Source organism: Haliaeetus albicilla, chromosome 8, assembly GCF_947461875.1.
Source record: "Haliaeetus albicilla chromosome 8, bHalAlb1.1, whole genome shotgun sequence".
Taxonomy (NCBI): Eukaryota; Metazoa; Chordata; class Aves; order Accipitriformes; family Accipitridae; genus Haliaeetus; species Haliaeetus albicilla.
In genome coordinates this window covers 29,634,316-29,643,575 of record NC_091490.1, presented here as the reverse complement: position 1 = coordinate 29,643,575, position 9,260 = coordinate 29,634,316, and the positions used below count along the sequence as shown (strand labels likewise).

The following is a 9,260-nucleotide window of genomic DNA, read 5'->3' as shown; positions in this document are numbered from 1 at the left end:
AGCAACACCAGGGAAATCCTATGCTCCCATGAGCTGCCCAGCTGAAGCCTAGGGAAGGGTACTATCCTGGTTTCAGCTGGGATAGAGTTAACTGTCTTCCTAGTAGCTGGTACAGTGCTATGTTTTGAGTTCAGTATGTGAAGAATGTTGATAACACTGATGTTTTCAGTTGTTGCTCAGTAGTGTTTAGACTATAGTCAAGGATTTTTCGGCTTCTCATGCCCAGCCAGGGCACCTGACCCAAACTGGCCAACAGGGTATTCCATACCATGTGACATCCCATCTAGTTTAGGAACTGGGAAGTGGGGGCAGGAATTCACCGCTCCAGGACTGGCTGGGTGTCGGTCGGCGGGTGGTGAGCAATTGCCCTGCGCATCATTTGTACATTTCAATCCTTTTATTACTACTGTTGTCATTTTATTAGTGTTATCATTATCATTATTAGTTTCTTCTTTTCTGTTCTATCAAACCATTCTTATCTCAACTCAGGAGTTTTACTTCTTTTCCTGATTTTCTCCCCCATTCCACCGGATGGGGGGGGAGTGAGTGAGCGGCTGCGTGGTGCTTAGTTGCTGGCTGGGGTTAAACCACGACAGTCCCCACAGTTGATGATTATGGGCATCTCTCCTTGATGCAGACCAGGGTCCACACATAGCATATCTGCCTCAGGTACACAGTGAAGGTGTGGCTCTCTTCATTTTTTTTCTTCAGCTAGTGGTTGGGCACACCAGTAGGTGTCTCTGACTAGTGGTCCAGTCCTCCAATGGATCATCTCCCAGGCCTTCAGAGAAACTTCCCCATACATGATCTGCCCCAGCTTGTGCTGGTGATCTCTGATCTAGGTGTCATATGAATACCAGTCAGGTTTTTTTTTAATTATCTTGCCATGCTTTTATCCAATTGTTCTAAATCTTCAGGAAACAATGCTCTTTTATGCTTACCTTTGATCTTACGAGTCAACAATTAGTTGCCTTGTCTAGTAAAACCAATCACTATAAAGCTACAATTTGTTAGACAGTGAAAATATTAACAGGATTAACACTAAATTGTTGGCTATGTAAATATGGTGTGTTCCCTTTTGCCCATAACAAGATCTTGTGTGTAAAATGCTCAGCATCTCAGAAAGCTTGCAGTTTTAATATTTTTTTCTTTAAAATGGTACTGTAAGGTTTTCTTTCATGTACCAGAGGTAGAATAGAGCCCTGGCTGCCTCCTAGAATGCCCTGTCACAGATGGAGCAGCATTGTAGGCACTGGACTTGAGCAGCTTTCCTTTCTTCTGCTGTGCCAGAATCAGCTAAGGCTGTTTCCAGCACAGATGAAGTCATAACAAGTTCAAAGCTGTCAGAGTTTTTAGACATTTAAATGTGACAGCAATGAAGAATCAGTTTTCAAATGAAGGTTGTACATAACCAGATGTGAATGCCATTCAATTTTCTAGAGCAATGATTCTCCTATGTAGGGTTCTGCAGCTGCCTTAGTCTGCACAAGGACAAGCTTTGTGTAGCCAATAATAGTCGTAGTTTTAACATCATTCTACGGCAAAGACTTCACATTAGCACTGCAACTCCTTGCATGTCTTTCTCTTGCATGAATGTGTACTTTGGATTTACGGGGAGACACTAAAAGCTAATCCCACTCATCCTTTTCTGCAAATTCTGGATGCAGTTATTAATAAAGCCATTGTCTGCTCAAACATGATGGCTCCTTTAAAGGGCAACAAGAACCATTCAAACCGCGGAAAGCTGAAACTGACAGCAGCAACCACAGCAATGGCAGTTGTTGTCATTTGCTGAGAACAGCTTGAGGCTTGCGAGGTCCCCGAGGGGTGGCTGAGAGGGTTTCTGGGGGTCTGGCACCATTGTGTTGTGTGTGTGGAGGGATCAGCCAGCAAGAATCAGGTCTGCTGAGAAAGGTGGGTGAGGGTAGGGTAGTGCTGGCAATCCCCAAGGACAGTTTGAACCATGGGAAGGAGCAAATAACTGGCTCCTAGGAAGCACCAGCTACAAGAAGTGCTGCAACCAGGGGGTGCAAACAGGGAGCGGTGCCTGCAGGGAGTAGTCCATCATGCAGATCAACGCCTAGCTTTGTGGCTCATGTTGTCGTGAGGCCTTTGGCTTCTGTGATCATGGGGTGTTCATCAACAAATACAGATTTTTGGAGAGAGATGAGATCCACCTATCTAGAAGAGGCAGAAGAATCTTTGCTGGCAGATTGGCTGACTAAGTGAATGATGCTTTAAACTAATGAATCTGGGGCATGCAGTCCAAAGCTGTGACACTTCTGTATTCACAAGCAACAAAGTAGATGAATGCACCTACCAGAGTAGAGAGTAATGCCCACCAAACCTCGAAAAAGGTTCTACCAAAAAGATTAGACAGTCCACAGTCCAACTGAAGTGTCTATATACAAATATACACAGCACAGGTAACAAACAAAAAGAGCTGGAAGCCACCATGCAGCTGGAAAGCTATGATCTGATTGCTGTCACTTAAACATGGTGGGATGAATCACATGACTGGAGTCCTGCCATCAATGATTATAAACTGTTCAGGAGGGATGGGCAAGGAAGGAATGGGGGTCTTGCCCACTGTGTAAAAAAATGTATTGATTGCACAGAGCTGTCTTTGAAAAACAGCAATGCAGAGCTGTTACAGATGCACAACTAACCAAATCCAACCAGTGTTAAAACTCAGATTTATTCTTCAGCAAAAGTTAGTTAGAAGTCCAGTAACATTTTATAAAACCACAGCCTCAATGATGTAAAGAGAATTAATACTACATGGCCGACTTAAGAATCCCCAAGCCACTCTCTATCACATTTGAAAAGTCATGACAGTGAGGCAAAGTCCCCAGTGACTGGAAAAAAGGAAACATACATTTTTAAAAAGGGGAAAAAGAAGGACTCTGGGATCAGTCAGCCTCACCTCTGTACCTGATAAGGTCACGGAACAGATCTTCCTGGAAGTTATGTGACATAACTGTGGCGTATGGAAGACAGGGAGGTGATTAGAGACAGCCAACGTGGCTTCATTAAGGGCAAATCATACCTGAATATCTGGTGGCCTCCTACGATGGAGTGACTGCACTAGTGGATAAGGAAAGAGCAACTGATGTCATCTATCTTGATTTTTGTAAGGTCTTCAATATGATCCCATACAACATCCTTGCTGCTAAATTGGAGTGATATGGGTTTGATGGATGGACTGTTAGATGTGCAAGAAATTGGCTGGATGGCTATATGCAGTTATAGTCAATGGCTCCATGTCCACATGGGAACCAGTAAGAAGTGGTTGTGAGGGATACACTCAACCTCCTTAACCAAACTAGCAGTAGTTTGATACAGGCTCCAAAGGAGGTAAAGGCCTGAGCCGTAGCTGGGCCAAGAACTCCTCTAAAAAACTCACAAAGGAGCAGAGTGACCCAGTGAACACTGATGCATATGAGCTTGGAACACCAATCAAGCAATTAACACATGAATAGGAGTCCCATGCATACCTTTCCCATTGTATGCAATCTGACTATGAGCCAACCACTTTATCCCATGAATACAGAAGCCTTGGTTAGCCTTCTTTAAGCTCTCCCTGCTAGGCAGCATGGCTGCATAGTGGTGATCTCCACTTGAGCTGGGACACCTCTCAAGGTTTGAGATTCCTTACCTGAGACTAGAAGAACCTTCCTTACCCAAGGCACAAAGACCCCTGATTCACAACAGATCTTTGGTAAGTGACTGATAGAGTGCTGAATTAATACTAATGAAATCCATATGTCTACTTCCATTAGACATAAACTGTTGACCAAGTCTGGAACTAAGTCTGGATCCAGCCACACGTAAACTCCTCTCTGAGAAGGAGTTCAGAAAGCAAGGGGGTCAATTCTGAAACTCATGACTCAACGGGAGGCTTTTCTTACCCTTTGTATCTCTTCCATTGGACACAAGTCATTGCCCAAGTCTGAGACTAGGAATGGATCTAACCACCCCTAAGCTCCATCAGGAGTTTAGAAAGCAAGGGGGTCCACTCTGCACCTTGTGACTCAATGGAAGGATGTCCCTTACCCTTTTGCATCTTCGATCTCTGTGTAAATCATCCTAAATAGATCCTAACTCACTTTTCCTTTGTATGTTTCCTCCATGTAATAAGTAATAGAGTGAACCATGCCATAGAACTCTGTTAAGTCTCACATTTACAAATTCACGTTAAAATCACTTTTGCTAATACCTTTGATGGTGACTCTTCAGGTTATCTAAATCACTCATCCATGACAAATTGGTGTATCCGGCAGGATCCTGAATCAGGATTTGTAACAGTGGTATCCCTCAGGTGTCCAACAGTGTTCAATATCTTCATTAATGATATAGACAATGAGTACACCCTCGGCAAGTTTGCAGAAGACACCAAGCTGAGTGGTGCAGTTGATTCACTTGAGGGAAGGGATGCCATCCAGAGGAACTGTGACAGGCTGGAGGAATGGGCCCATGTGTACCTCATGAAGTTCCACAAGGCCAAGTGCAAGGTCCCACACCTGGGTCAGGGCAATCCCCAATATCAGTACAGACTGGGAGATAAATGAATTGAGAGCAGCCCTGCGGAGGAGGACTTGAAGGTACTGGTGGACCTGGAAAAATTGGACATGAATCAGCAATGTGCAGTTGCAGCCCAGAAAGCCCATTCTGTCCTGGACTGCATGAAAGGAAGTGTGCCCAACAGGTCAAGGAAGGCGACCCTCCCCCTCTACTGTGCTCTCCTGAGACCTCACCTGCAGTACTACATTCAGTTCTGGGGATCCCAGCAAAAGAAAGACACGGACCTGTTAGAGAAGTTCCAGAGGATGGCCATGAAAATGGTCAGAGAGCTGGAACACCTCACCGATGAAGACAGGCTGAGAGAGTTGGCATTGTTCAGCCTGGAGAGGAGAAGGCTCTGGGGAGATCTTATTGTGGCCTTTCAACACCTAAAGGGCGCCTACAAGAAAGATGGAGAAAGACTTTTTACTAGGGCCTGTAGTGATAGGACAAAGGGCAACAGTTTTAAATGGAAAGAGGTTAGATTTAGATTCTATATTAGAAAGAATTTTTTTACAGTGATGGGTGGTGAGACACTGGGACAGGTCACCAGAGAAGTTGTGGATGTCCCATCCCTGGAAGTGTTCAAGGTCGGGTTGGATGGGGCTTTGATCAACCTGTGAAAGATCAATCTAGTGAAAGATGCCTCTGCCCACGGCAGGGTGGTTGAAACTAGATGTTCTTTAATGATCCCTTCAAACCCAAACCATTCTGTGAGTCTATAAAACTTTTTTACCACTCAAAAAAAGGAGGAAGTTGAATATGACAAAGAATAGTATCGGGAAAAGAGAATAACATGACTGAGAAAGGGATAGAAGGTAGGTCAGTTGGGAGCATTGCAAACCATAATAACTAAGTCAATCTTTCAAGCTAAATTAGTGGTTTTATATGTATATACCTTACAAGAGTCTTGGCTTGGTAGAAAAATCTATGAGTCTGCTACAATTTTCTCATTCCGTTCGTCAAAATTTGGCATTCAGTCAGGGTGTTGGTGGCTTAAAATGAATCACAGAATCATAGAACCATAGAATCATTTACCTTGGAAAAGACCTTTAAGATCAGCAAGTCCAACCATGAACCTAGCACTGCCAAGTCCCTAAACCATTTAGTCCCACTAAACCATGTCCCTAAGTGCCACATCTGCACATCTTTTAAATACCTCCAGGGGTGGTGACTCAACCACTTCCCTGGGCAGCCTGTTCCAATGCTTGCCAATCCTTTCCATGAAGAATTTTTTCCTCATATCCAATCTAAACCTCCCCTGCTGCAACTTGAGGCCGTTTCCTCTCATCCTATCACTTGTTACTTGGGAGAAGAGACCGACCAACCCCCACCTCACTACAACCTCTTTTCAGGTAGTTGTAGAGAGCGATAAGGTCTCAGCCTCCTTTTCTCCAGACTAAACAACCCCAGTTCCCTCAGCTACTCCTCATAAGACTTGTGCTCTAGACCCTTCACCAGCTTCATTACTCTTCTTTGGACGTGCTCCAGCACCTCTGTCTTTTTTGTCTTTCCTGTAGTGAGGGGCCCAAAACTGAACACAGTACTCAAGGTGCGGCCTCACCAGTGCCGAGTACAAGGGGAAGATCACTCCCCTAGTCCTGCTGGCCACACTATGTCTGATACAAGCCAGGATGCTGTTGGCCTTCTTGGCCACCTGGGCACAGTGCCAACTCATATTCAGCTGGCTGTTGACCAACACCCTCAGGTCTTTTTCTGCCGGGCAGCTTTCCAGCCACTCTTCCCCAAGCCTGTAGCGCTGCATGGGGTTGTTGTGATGCAAGTGCAGGACCTGGCACTTGGCCTTGTTGAATCTTACACAATTATCCTCAACCCATCAATCCAGCCTGTCCAGATTGGTCTGTAAAGCCTTCCTACCCTCAAGCAGATCAACACTACTGCCCATCTTGGTGTTGTCTGCAAACTTACTGAGGGTGCACTCGATCCCCTCATCCAGACCATTGATAAAGATATTAAACAGAACTGCACCAATACCGAGCCCAGGGGAACACCACTTGTGACTGGCCACCAACTGGATTTAACTCCATTCACCACCATTCTTTGGGCCCAGCCATCCAGCCAGTTTTTTACCCAGCGAAGAGCACACCCATCCAAGCCATGAGCAGCCAGTTTCTCCGGGAGGATGCTGTGCAAAATGGTGTCAAAGGCTTTACTGAAGTCCAGGAAAACAACATCCACAGCCTTTCCCTCATCCACTAAGTGGGTCATTTTGTCATAGAAGGAGCTCAGTCCCTGCCCAGCTGCAGGGCTTTGGGCTTCCCGTTGCTGAACTTCATGAGGTTCCTGTCAGCCCATTTCTCCAACCTCCCAAGATCCCTCTGTATGGCAACATGACCCTCTAGCATATCAGCCATTCCTCCCAGTTTTGTGTTATCAAAAGTTTATTTTTTTTTTCTGTGGCAGTTTCTTCATGCTGCTGAAGGATTTTGTACTCCATACAAAGCTGGAAGTATATTACTGAGTGCAGTGTCAAAATCTATTTCATATAGTATTCTGTACTTTATAAAAGTATATCACTTGTATGTTTCTCATGTTAGTTTGTATTCATAGTCCTTTACCATACTTGATTTTTTTTTTTAACAGCCATATACAACACTGCAGGTCTGTAAAAAGCCCCACAAACTTGATATAAATTTCACTGCTTTTCTGATTTAGTATGAAATGGAATGTGCTGGCAACACTGGGTCTTCTTTTTTGTTAGTGTTTGGGTTTAGCATTTGATTTCTTTTTTCAGACTTATAAAGTATAGTGCCACATAGAAATAAGTAAATATTATCTATTTTTTATTTCAAAGCTAAAAAGGAAGGAGTAGTTTAGTTAATGAAAATGCTTATTTTTTAAAATCTTGTTTCTATATCATTCTGTTTGATAGATAACAGTGTTAATGCTTAAAAACAGTCTACTTATCAGGACACAGATAAGTGATTAAAAATTTGGTAATATTTTTCTCCAAACGTTACCTATGTGGCTCTTTAAATAAAAGCAAGCTGTTTGCAGTTAGTTATGAATGATGATATGCCCTGCATGGTTTTCACATACACAGCAGAAGGATTTCTATCCTTGTAGAAAGTTTCAGAAACAGAAGATTTTGAGGCAAGTCTTCCACAAGGGGGCTCAATATTTCAAACTCAGCCTTACTGGTTCTTATGTCACAAAATGCCCAGCAGACACCAATGCCACAGAATTAGCAGTAATTTTGTTTTCTTTTAGTAAAAATATTTTTATTAACATTGTGAGTCTTCTACAGTATTGCTTAGATATGTCTATATAGCATTTCTGACTCTATGTTTATTTACTGGAAATAGTTCCAAAGTATGTGTTAAACTAGTATTGTTTCTAATGTTTGTGTTTACAGCAAAATAAAAAAAAAAAGGGCACTTTTATTAAGACCTCAGAAACATCTGTAGTTGCCATTCTCAGATATAATACATATATATTCCATCACCACTGTAGATAAAACCTATATATAGCTGAGTGAATTTTATGGTTTCACAGTGTCTAAGTTTCAAAAAGTGCTAGAAGGCAGCCTTTCCACTTTATTCATTCATTTAATATTGTTATGCTTCTAAACCCACTTTAAGACAAATTTGAAAACAAATACCTTGCTCCTTCATTATGTAAGCATCGAAGAGGATATTTTAAAATACCCTTTTTGAATTGACTGCTGCATTCTTAAATTCATTCATTATCTCAAAATGCTAAATTCCTTGAATTGCTGTTAGAAATAAAATGGCAACTAAAGCAGTCCTATGTCTCCAGTTTGGATTTTTTTACTGAGACTTAAAACACAAACGACACTGTAATCATTTCAATTTGTTTTTCTTCCCTATGATTACTGAAAAGATGTAACTCATACAGGTGGCTTCTTAAACCTACTTGCTGCAGCATATTACTATTAAGCCAACAGAGATGCTCCCCATTTACTCTTATGTAATAGGAGGCAGAATCATACCTCTAACATGTTTTGGCTGTACAGAAGTAAACGTAAGTAATATTTTTTTCAGTTTCTTATGGATTAGAATATTTGGAAGAAAAAAAAAAGGAATTATCCTTCGACCCCTAGATGCTCTTGCCAGAACTCAGAAGTGCAGAAACATCTGAAAATGAAAAATTATAGAATGGAAGAGTAAGCAAAATTGTTTTCAAGACTAAGAAGTAATGATTACCCCCCCCCCCCAAACTAAAACTCTCCTTCACTTTTGTAAAAACCCTGAAGTTACTCTTATTTTATTTAATTTCTTCTTCCTTGTAAAGTTCTTTGAAAAATGCAATTAAATGTAGAAAATCTTCCTTGCTTCTGATCAAAGCAGGGAATCATAGTCTGTGCACTACAGAAATTCATACATGGGCTTAGATTAAATATAAATGCAAAATGATGTTTTGCATTTTTGAGACTCTGCGTGCATTTTGTCTGAAATATAAATATTTTGTGTATTCTGTGTATACCTTGAAGTAATTTTTACAAAATAGCCTGTCTTAATAAGAGTTTATTTTTTAAAAAAGTGCCTCACAGCACATTTACTTCTCATCTAAAACAATCATCCCTAAAATCCTTACAGCTGAGGTTTTGTAAGAGCAAATGGATTTGCAACACCAAATGAAAGTAATGAATTTGATATGATATTAAAACGCCTGTTTAAAGAAATACAGTTCCTGAAAATACCTGCTTGTTTCAG

General features: G+C 41.8%; 1 pseudogene; it reads right to left on the bottom strand.

Moving 5' to 3' along the window:
- Nucleotides 1–5,677: 5,677 nt before the first annotated feature.
- LOC138686628 (uncharacterized) lies at nucleotides 5,678–6,328 on the bottom strand (annotated as a pseudogene).
- Between the last annotated feature and the right edge of the window lie 2,932 nt (nucleotides 6,329–9,260).